Source organism: Ictidomys tridecemlineatus, chromosome 11 (genome assembly GCF_052094955.1).
Source record: "Ictidomys tridecemlineatus isolate mIctTri1 chromosome 11, mIctTri1.hap1, whole genome shotgun sequence".
Taxonomy (NCBI): Eukaryota; Metazoa; Chordata; class Mammalia; order Rodentia; family Sciuridae; genus Ictidomys; species Ictidomys tridecemlineatus.
The window spans coordinates 109,778,933-109,788,317 of NC_135487.1; the positions used below are offsets into that span (position 1 = coordinate 109,778,933).

The window sequence follows — 9,385 nt, forward strand, 5'->3', positions numbered from 1 at the left end:
TCACTTCCTGAGAGGCTCTTAGTGTCTGATCAATCTCCCTCCCCCATCACTCTCTATCCTTATTCTGTTTTATTTTCTTAAGGACACTGTTTGAAACCATATTATTTATTCATGTGTTTATTTGTCTACTATGTGTGTGTTTATTTGTTATTTTGCATTAGAACTTGGGCTCAGGGAAGGTGAGGCCTTTGTTGGAGGAGCACATCATGCCCCATGGTAAAGGCTGCAGATTCTCCTTCCCTTCCCGGCTACCTACGCTCTTGCTAACTCCACAGCAGTTTCCCAGAATGGGAGCAGTGGAGCTCCTGCATTGAAATCCTCTGGTGCTGCTTCACAATACAGAGTACTGGGCCCAACACTGAATCTGATGGGTTCTCACCACACGTTGAGCCTGAAATTTGTATTTAAAAAAAGATCCCCGCGTAATTCTTGAGGTTGGTAAGCTTAAGAACCACTCTTCTTGGTTTTAATAATTCACGTGACTGATGACTGATCACTGTGTTTCCACCCCTTATTCCCACGGGATCACCAGGGTGTGTAGACTCTGCTTCCTTAGCATCTCGCCAATTTGTGTGCTCTGCTCATACTTGCAGTCTTGTGGCTAAGGCAGAAGACTTCATTTGTATAGTAGCCACTGAATTAGTGTCTTTCTGCTACTAAAATGACACAGCCAATCCATGTCACCCCAAATAGCTCCTTTCTGAAGCCAGCAATGGTTTTCCATTCCCTTCCCTCTGGGATACCCTTGCATCATATTTTAGATCCGGCCCCTCCACAGAGACCAGTCTGTGTGCCAATTTGTCTGGAAACTTCTCTTGTCTCAGCTGAACGTGGCCCTTTCTCCTTTGATGCCCAAAGAACTCTGTCATCTCTTAAGGCATTTATTCATTTTACCGTTAGCAGAGTTATTTATACTTATCTGTCTTATTTCCTCAAATTCCTAAGTTCCATGAGTACAGGAAATGTGATTTATTCATCATTATATACTTCAAAGCACTTAGCCCAATGGTTGGTATTCAATAAATGTTTGTAGAATGAATGACTGAGTTCATGTTTGGTTCAAAATGCACTTTATCATTCTGTTTTTTTTTTTCCTCTTCCAGTAGTTAAAAAAGAACCTCACAAGATATTAATTCAAAAAAATTTAGTTCATTCGTTTCTGCTAAAAGAAATGCACTGACAGCCATTTGTGATAATAATCAATTTAGATATCTTAGTGGATTTCAAAAACAAATTTATTATAATCAAGGAACAAAAAAAAATCATTACTAATTATAATAAAGAACCCAAAAAACCTCTGAGTCCTCAATCATGGTCACAAAATAGGATTCTAAATGAATGCAATGACAAACAGCTTTTGGTGAATACTTAATTTTTAGCATATTTTAAGCAGAAATGGGGAGAGTTCCTACTCAGAACTCCATCCTTCAAGGTAATTTTTCTTGCCTGAAAGTTTTGCCTTCTTTTAGGCAGATGTAAAGTTTGGATGAACTGTGTGACTGTGACCATCACCTTGACCTCTGCCCACAAACTTCCCCACCACAGCAGGTCTGTTTCTATTGCTGGAATCAGGGAGACAGGTCATGATATCACCGCTGGGAATGAGAAATGGGTTTCTTTTCCCAAGAAAATGATGCTATAAATGAGGCTAAACATACAAAAGTTTTAATGATCCTTTTCTATCTAGGGTTAAAACAGGCTTCTGAAATCTGGCCTCATAAACAAACCATGTAGCTTTGTTGGTTTTAAATATTTTGAGTTTCTACCAACAGATGAACTTTTGAAATACTGCTTTCTGGACATACTTAGTAGCTGAAAAACATTTTTTTTGGATTTCTCACTGAGTCCTATTGACTATGCCAAATGGCTTCTGGTCTTGTGGCCTCTGTCCTGAGGGTATGGAAGAGCTCACATGCAGATATATCATTTGCTGAATTACATCTGAATCCCTACGCAAGCGGCATTTCTTAGAGAGCAAGAAAAGGAATACAGAATGAAACTGCCTATAATAAAGCACCGAAGATAATTTTTGAAATTTTCTTCCCGAGATTTGTTGCCGTGATATTCTATTCCAAAAAACGATTTACTTCTCCCACAATTCACCTGAAATTGTTCTCATCGGCCCAGAAACCATAAACTTTCAGGGTTGGAAAAGCCCTTGGAGATCATCTGGTCCAATGCCCTCGTTTTGCCTACAAACACAATGAAACTGCTTCCCTTTTATTTTTGTCATAAATTCTATGTGCCACAAATGTTCTAAATGCTTCCTAGGGGTTCTCTGTGCAGCCCATTGAGCTCTATATTGAGCCAGCTTTGTTTATAAAACTACAGGAAGAATTCAAATATGGTGCCTCTTTGGATAAAGCAAGGCAGAAAACAATGTCAGAAACAATTCTATAAAGTGGCAATCTGGAAATACAAGACCACAGATTCAAAATTTTAAATTAGACTCTTCAAGCAGGAAGAAGGAGAGGAAGAAGCACCCACCAGCAGCGGCTTAACTCCTAGACTTCTTGGTACTTTGGAGACATATTTATTCTTGCATCTAACTTTTTTGGACACTAAGCAACTGAGCAGTCAGAGGCTTATTTTATTAGAATGGTTTCTCCCTGTAGTTAGAAATTTCTTTGTTCATAAACTCATGTATCAGGGAGGGAATTTTTTATGACACAGGGAAGCTGTGACCTGGGGCAGCTGGTGACATAGGAGACTTGTTATTTAGGGTTATTCTAAAATACAGGGCAGTTACAGAGGCTTCTAACTAGAAATAGGCAAGTAGAATCCTCATAAGGCAGTGGAGAAGAAAAGCAAATCTCTTTTTCCACACAGATGCAGACAGAAAGAAAACTATTGAAAACAAGAATAATAACATAGTCAGAGGTCAAATTTGCTCATCCACCAGATCAGCTCCACCTTTGTCCGAAAATGTATCAAGATTCCTTAGTGGGCTGGGGTTGTGGCTCAGCGGTAGAGCACTCGCCTCGCACGTGTGCGGCCCTGGGTTCGATCCTCAACACCACATGAAAATAAATACATACATAAACCTGACATTAAAAAAAATATTTTAAAAAAAGATTCCTAGTAACATTTTGTTTTTAAAAAGAATTGTGCAAGGCTGGGGCTGTAGCTCAGGGTTTGTGCTTGCCTAGCACTGTGGGAGGCCCTGGATTTGATCCTCAGCACCACATAAAAATAAATAAATAGAAAAAAAGGTATTATGAAAAAAAAATCTTGAAAAGAAAAAGAATTGCACTAAGTGGTATTTCTAAAGTTTCAAAACTATTTATTTATTTCAGTTTCCTCTGCTTAAATCAATTAAACAAGCATTAATTAGGCACCTGCTACATTTTGTGAACTACCTTGTTTTCTAGGGATAGAAAGATGAATGCAACACACTTTCTGCTCTTTGGAAGTTTGTCATCTTGCACGAAAGAAAGACTCATCCAATCACTGTAAGGGAGACGATAAGAGCTGTGGGAACAAGAGGAAGAAACAATTCACTGAGCTGAGAGTCAAATAGAGCTATACATAGGCGACATTTGAGTTGGGCCTTCAATAATGTGAGAAGTTTGTTAGGTGGACAACTAAGATAAGAGAAGATAAGAGCACTCCCGGGCAACTCACAACATCCATTGTGGCTGGAGTCAGAAGCTTGCTGAGGTCTGAGGTCTAATGGAGCTGCTCTGGAGAGGGATGATGCGGCCACTGCAGGTGGCCGGTTCAGTGAGCACCATGTGAAGTGGTCATTGACAGAATTGAAGGGGAATGAAAGAATCCATTCTATGCTTTAAATCTGTAACTTTGGAAACCACATGGAGGAAAGAAGACGGAGGTAAGCTCCGTTGGGAGGCATCAAAAGTGCCTACGTGGAACGAGCTGTAGTGGTGCACACCTGCGATCCCAGAGACTCCGGAAGCTGAGGCAGGAGAATAGCAAGTTCAAGGCCAGCTTCAGCATCTTACTGAGATGTGGCCTCAAAATAAAAAATAAATAAATAAAAAGGACTGGAGAGTGTAGCTCAGTGGTAAAATGTCTCTGGGTTCAATAACCAGTTTGAAAGAAAGAAAGAGAGAAAGGAAGGAAGGAAGGAAGGAAGGAAGGAAGGAAGGAAGGAAGGAAGGAAGGAAGGAAGGAAGGAAGGAAGGAAGGAAGGAAGGGTCTAGTACAGGAAGATTGAACTCAGCAGATCAGGATGGAAAAGAACAAATGTTCTCTCAAAGTGTAGGAAGTAGAGTTGGTTGTACTTGGTGAAAAACTGGGTATCATCGGTAAGGAAGAAGGGGTACCAAATAGACTCCTGGGAGTCTTTCTTGAGAAAGGTACGGGTGTGGTCCTATTATTCAGTCATCAAAGGCCAGAAACTCAGTATGGACAAAGCAGGAAGCATATTCCTCTTAAAATCCATGTTTGGGGCTGGGGTTGTGGCTCAGTGGTAGAGCACTTGCCTAGCATGCGTGAGGCACTGGGTTTGATTCTCAGCACCACATACAAATAAATAAAATAAAGGTCCATCAACAACTTAAAAAAAAATAAAAAATACATGTTTGGGTTAAGAAACCAAACTGGAGATGCAGCAAGGCTTCTAGAACTAAACCCCAAATTCGGTCTAAATTCACTCTTTCTCTTGACCATCCTCCCTTCTCCACTCACACCATCCACATATGCTTCTTTCTGTGTTAGCTTCTCCTTCCCCAAGTCCTTGCTTTTTGAAGAACATCCTGTATTGAGGATGTAGCTCGGTGGTAGAGTGCCTGCCTAGCATGCTCAAGACCCTGGGATTTAAGGTGCATAACTGGATACGTTTTGAAAGTCCACACCTATGAAATCATCACTGCCTTCAAGATGACCAGACACCCCCATAACCCCCATCTTCTTCCTTTGCCCCTTGATAATTCCTCTCTTGCCCTACTCTGCCTCTCCTCTCCTCTTCACCCTTCTCGGGAGTGTTGGATCTGATTTCTGGAACCGTAAATCAGTTTGCACTCTCAAGAGTTATAGAGAATCTCGTAGGTACTTACGTTTGTCTGTCTTCTTTCACTCAGAAGGATTCATGCAGTATGAATCCATTGTATGAATCTACACTTCACTCCTTTTTTTTTTATTGCTGAGTAGTATTTTATCATCTCTGAATTTTCCTGTGTCCGTTTTATTCTTTCACCACTTCTTGGCTATCTTCTCAGAAGTCTGCCTGTCCCATGGAAGTCCCAGGGTTTACATTTTATGGTCACCTTCACCAAAAAACTGTCCGATTCTCTTTGGATGACAAGTTCAGAAATTCCTATGAAAGGCTCAGAAGAGCTCTGGCTGGGGTCAGATACTCACCCCTGTTGCAGATCTATGACTTGAAGCTCCTGGTGCAGTCACAAGAATCTTCTGGATATGTTTGAGCTCAGCCTTTGGGTCACACAGGCACCTCCTTTTGACCCCCTTCAGGCCCCATTTCTCAGGCTTGCAGTGAATTTGTGAAAAGAAAGTATTCTTATAGAAGGTGTTGAGTTCGGTATCATTTTTATTTCACAAATTCCTCGGCTCTTTCTATATTTCTGTTTTGGCTGATATCTCAGTGATTTAGACAGTTTTAAATTTTCTGTTGTTGACAGATCAATAAAACAGAATATAAAATTCAGAAGTATATTCAAATATATACAGGAATTTGGCATATGATAGAGTTGCCTTCTCAAATCAGTGGGGAAAATGATAGACTCTTCAATAAATAGCGCTGGAACAACTGTGGGTCCATTTAGAAGAAAAAAAAAGCAAAACATTGGATCCATTCCCTCATGCATTATATACCAGGATCCATTCCAAAAGAATCAAATATTCAATGTAAAAAGTAAGCACTCAAAGGAAAGTTCCTGCATAAATTCAGAGTGGGGAAGACCTTTCTAACTATGATACAAAATCTAGAAGGCAGAAGAGAAGAGATTTTAAAATTAAGTTCCATAAAAATCTTCACTTGGCAGAAACAATTTTAGCAAAGACAAAAGACAAATGGTGAATTAGGCACAAATTATATGCAACTCATTTCACAGACAAGGTTTAATGTCCTTAATATTTTAAGAGTTCCCACAGGTCAATAAGAAAGAGATCACTTATCCAGAAGGAAATCTGGCAAAGAATGCAAAGAGTTCACAGTAAAAAGACACATAAACGCCTTTTAAAGATATGAATAGTCAATCAGCCTCATTCTTATTAAGATAAACATAAATTCAAACTATGACGAGGTGTCATTTTTACTATCAAATTAATAAAATTATAGGTGCAATAATGCGTGCTGAACAGCAAGAAAGGAGGAGATGTGCACTGTCCTATACTGCTGTTGTGGGTGTCCTTGGTGCCACATACAGATGGGAAATGTAAGCATCAAAACTGGTTATTCACTGCAACACTGTCACTATACTAGGTAATTGGCAACAACCTAAATGTCCATCAATGGGGGATTAGTTAAATAGATTATGGTACATTTGTATAATGGGATATTATGTAACTGTAAAGAGAATGAGGGGCCTTCTTATGAATTGATATTGAAAGATTTCCAAGATGGATTATGAAATAAACAAAAAGTAAAAAAGAATAATATTGATTATTTGGGTATTAAGGAAGTGACTGAATTGTAAGTTTGTATTTACTTGTGTAGTAAATATTTCTTAAATTTCTGGAAGCATTCAAGGGAGATATTTACATGGTTACTGGCTTGGGAAGGTGAACCAGAATTGAACACAAGGATGACAAGGGTGAAGAACAGACATATGTATAAATCTTCACTTAATTTTGAATTATGTAAATTATCATCTCCCTTAAATACTAAATTATTTTTTTTTAAAAAATTCCATTGTTTGTCTTCAATGGAATTAAGCCATCTTCTTCTAAACTTTGGTTCAAGGAAAGTTTGACTCTTAGATTTACCTTTGCTCAGCAAAGCAGCCTATTTTCTTTAGGATTTAGTTTCATGGTTGTGGTTTAAGCTGATAGCTACATTGCTAGGTTACACCTTCATACGCACACAGGGAAAACCCTCTATACGGACAAGTATGGACACTCATCTAGACAAATGCAAGACCTATGCAGAGGATCGAGTAGGCATCCATATAAAGGAAGAACGTAGGATCTGAGCAAGTGAGATTGGGGAGGTAAATAGAGGGGAAAAGAGAAAGTGAACAGAGGGGACAGAGGCCGGATAGACAGAAACAGAATTCAGTCCCCTTAGGTCTTTTACTGCAGTTGCTACATGTGCCTTCAAAGGGAAAAATCTCTGATTCAGCAAGAGATCTCAGAGCTGAGTTATGCATCATCCTGAAGAATCAGGAGGGCCTACCCAAGGCTGAGAGGCCCCACCCCAATGACTGTTTTTTGTACTCTCCATAAGGCACACTCTTTTTAATTTAAGGCACACCCAGTACAACCAACCTCTGGGCACATCAAGAACACCTCTCCTACCCCACTTCAATTCCTGAGAGCCATAGAGAAGATAAGAAAAGAATTCCCTATTCAGGAAGTGAAGAAATCTCTTTTGTCACTGCCAGATTCAAATGGGGTCCTTCCTCCAGTGGGAGGGGTTTGTTGGCTTGAAGTCCTCTGGGGCTAAAATCTTTGTTCCAGCTCAGGTATAGAATATAATTTCTGGATGCCTCCGACTCATTTTCGTTTAGCACCTGCCTTGCATCACCACTGGAAAACGTTCTCAGCCAGGTGTTCCACATGAGCTGGAGCTTGATCTCAGTCCTGCTCTGGAAGGCTCACAGCTCTGGGTCTTAGGTTCTCCAGAAAAGAGCTCCTAGGAGGACAAATGGGATGATGAATAATTGCTCTCTTTTGTGAAGTACTTAGTGCATAGGAAAAAAAACTTACACTATTTAATTTTCACAAGTACCTTAGACCCCTTAGGTACTGTTATCTCATTTTACAGATGAAGAAACCAAAGCTTAAAGGTTAACCAACTTGCCCATGTTTACAAAGTTAATGACAAAGGAGCCAGTATTTGAACCCAGATCTGTATGAACCTGGAGGTTTGACCTTTAATCACAGCACCCCTGGAAGCATGCATATGAAAAGACTTTGTAAATGAGATTCCGCCTGAGGTTCTGCATGCATTGCTTCCTGTTATAACTGTTTCTGTTAATGGCTTGCAGTTGTTGGTTAGGATGTACTGTGTGTTTAACATGTATCATTTCATTTCATCTGAACACCAACCCTTTGAATATATTTCTTTCTATATAACATTTTCTTGTCAAGGTAACACAGCTAAGTCTATCACCAATGCCTGCTCTTCTCCCAAATACATTATGCAGTCTTCCCGAAGACACAAAGACTCATGAAAAATATACAATGATTCTGATTGGAAATAACCTGGGAATGGTGATATCTCTATGGCTTGTGCAGCTGCACTCTGAGAAATATTCAAGTGTGAGTGCTCCAAACTTTATCCAGGTACCTTTCTCACTCTACCAGTGCTATTTCTCGGTTATTTAACACTCAATGCCCTTTCTGTTAAGTCCACCAAAGATCAGACAACCAACACTGCTGTTAATGTAAGCATTCTTCTCCTTCTCTCTTCCTCCAATTTGTCCCACCCAACAGGCCAACGTATCTTTATCCTGTGGAATTTCCTTCTTACCACTCAGAGAGGTGCAAAGTTGCAGTTCTACCTGGAGCTCAACTGTGCATGGAGAAACCAATCTCCACTGCCAGGAAACCCCTTTCATTTGCACTAGGGAAGTGATTTATGACCGTGTACCACAAACATGCAATTTAAGCATGTATACAAACTTTACATGCTCACAAAATGGCTCCTTATTTATACTTAGAAAGAGAGGGAGCACACTACTTATTTCCCTCACTTCAAAGTTATAAAATCCTTATTGTAAAGTCACAGTGTTGAAAAAGTCACATATGTGTGTCTATCTCTCTCAGACTTTATATTGCACGGAGGCTCTGACCCTCTGCAGATGGAAGAAGATGCAAGATGCAGTTAGGACAATGCGCACACTTTATTCAGTGGCGGCCACAGCCATTAGCCAGCCCCCACCTTCAGCTGCAGCCCCCAGCCAGCTCCATTTTAGCCCCCTCAGTCCTTTTCCATAGGCCTTTTTTATACGCAGGCCAAACAAAGAAGGCACAATGCCAACAGGTTACATAAGGGGGCGCATGCTCACAAGTTAATGTTTCGTAAACATTAACTTGAATCTATACGCTGAATCACAGTGTTTCTGGCCTCCACTAACCACAACACAGTGGGTTCCCAGCCCTGGTTACACACTAAAAACATAACATAGCTCACCAGAAAACTCCGTGAGGGAGCCTGACTACAGCCATCTGGGGGCCTATTCCAACACTCCACTCTAAGCCCCTTGAAGACTGGAATTATTTGAATTCACCTGAATCTCCC

The 9,385-nt window shown here is 40.2% G+C and overlaps 1 long non-coding RNA gene across 1 annotated transcript; it reads right to left on the reverse strand.

Moving 5' to 3' along the window:
• Positions 1 to 3,262: 3,262 nt before the first annotated feature.
• Positions 3,263 to 7,072, reverse strand: LOC144368286 (uncharacterized). Its single transcript, XR_013428091.1, has 2 exons — positions 5,019 to 7,072; positions 3,263 to 3,471 (listed from the first exon to the last, which is right to left on the reverse strand). It is a non-coding gene; the product is annotated as an uncharacterized LOC144368286 (long non-coding RNA).
• Positions 7,073 to 9,385: the final 2,313 nt, after the last annotated feature.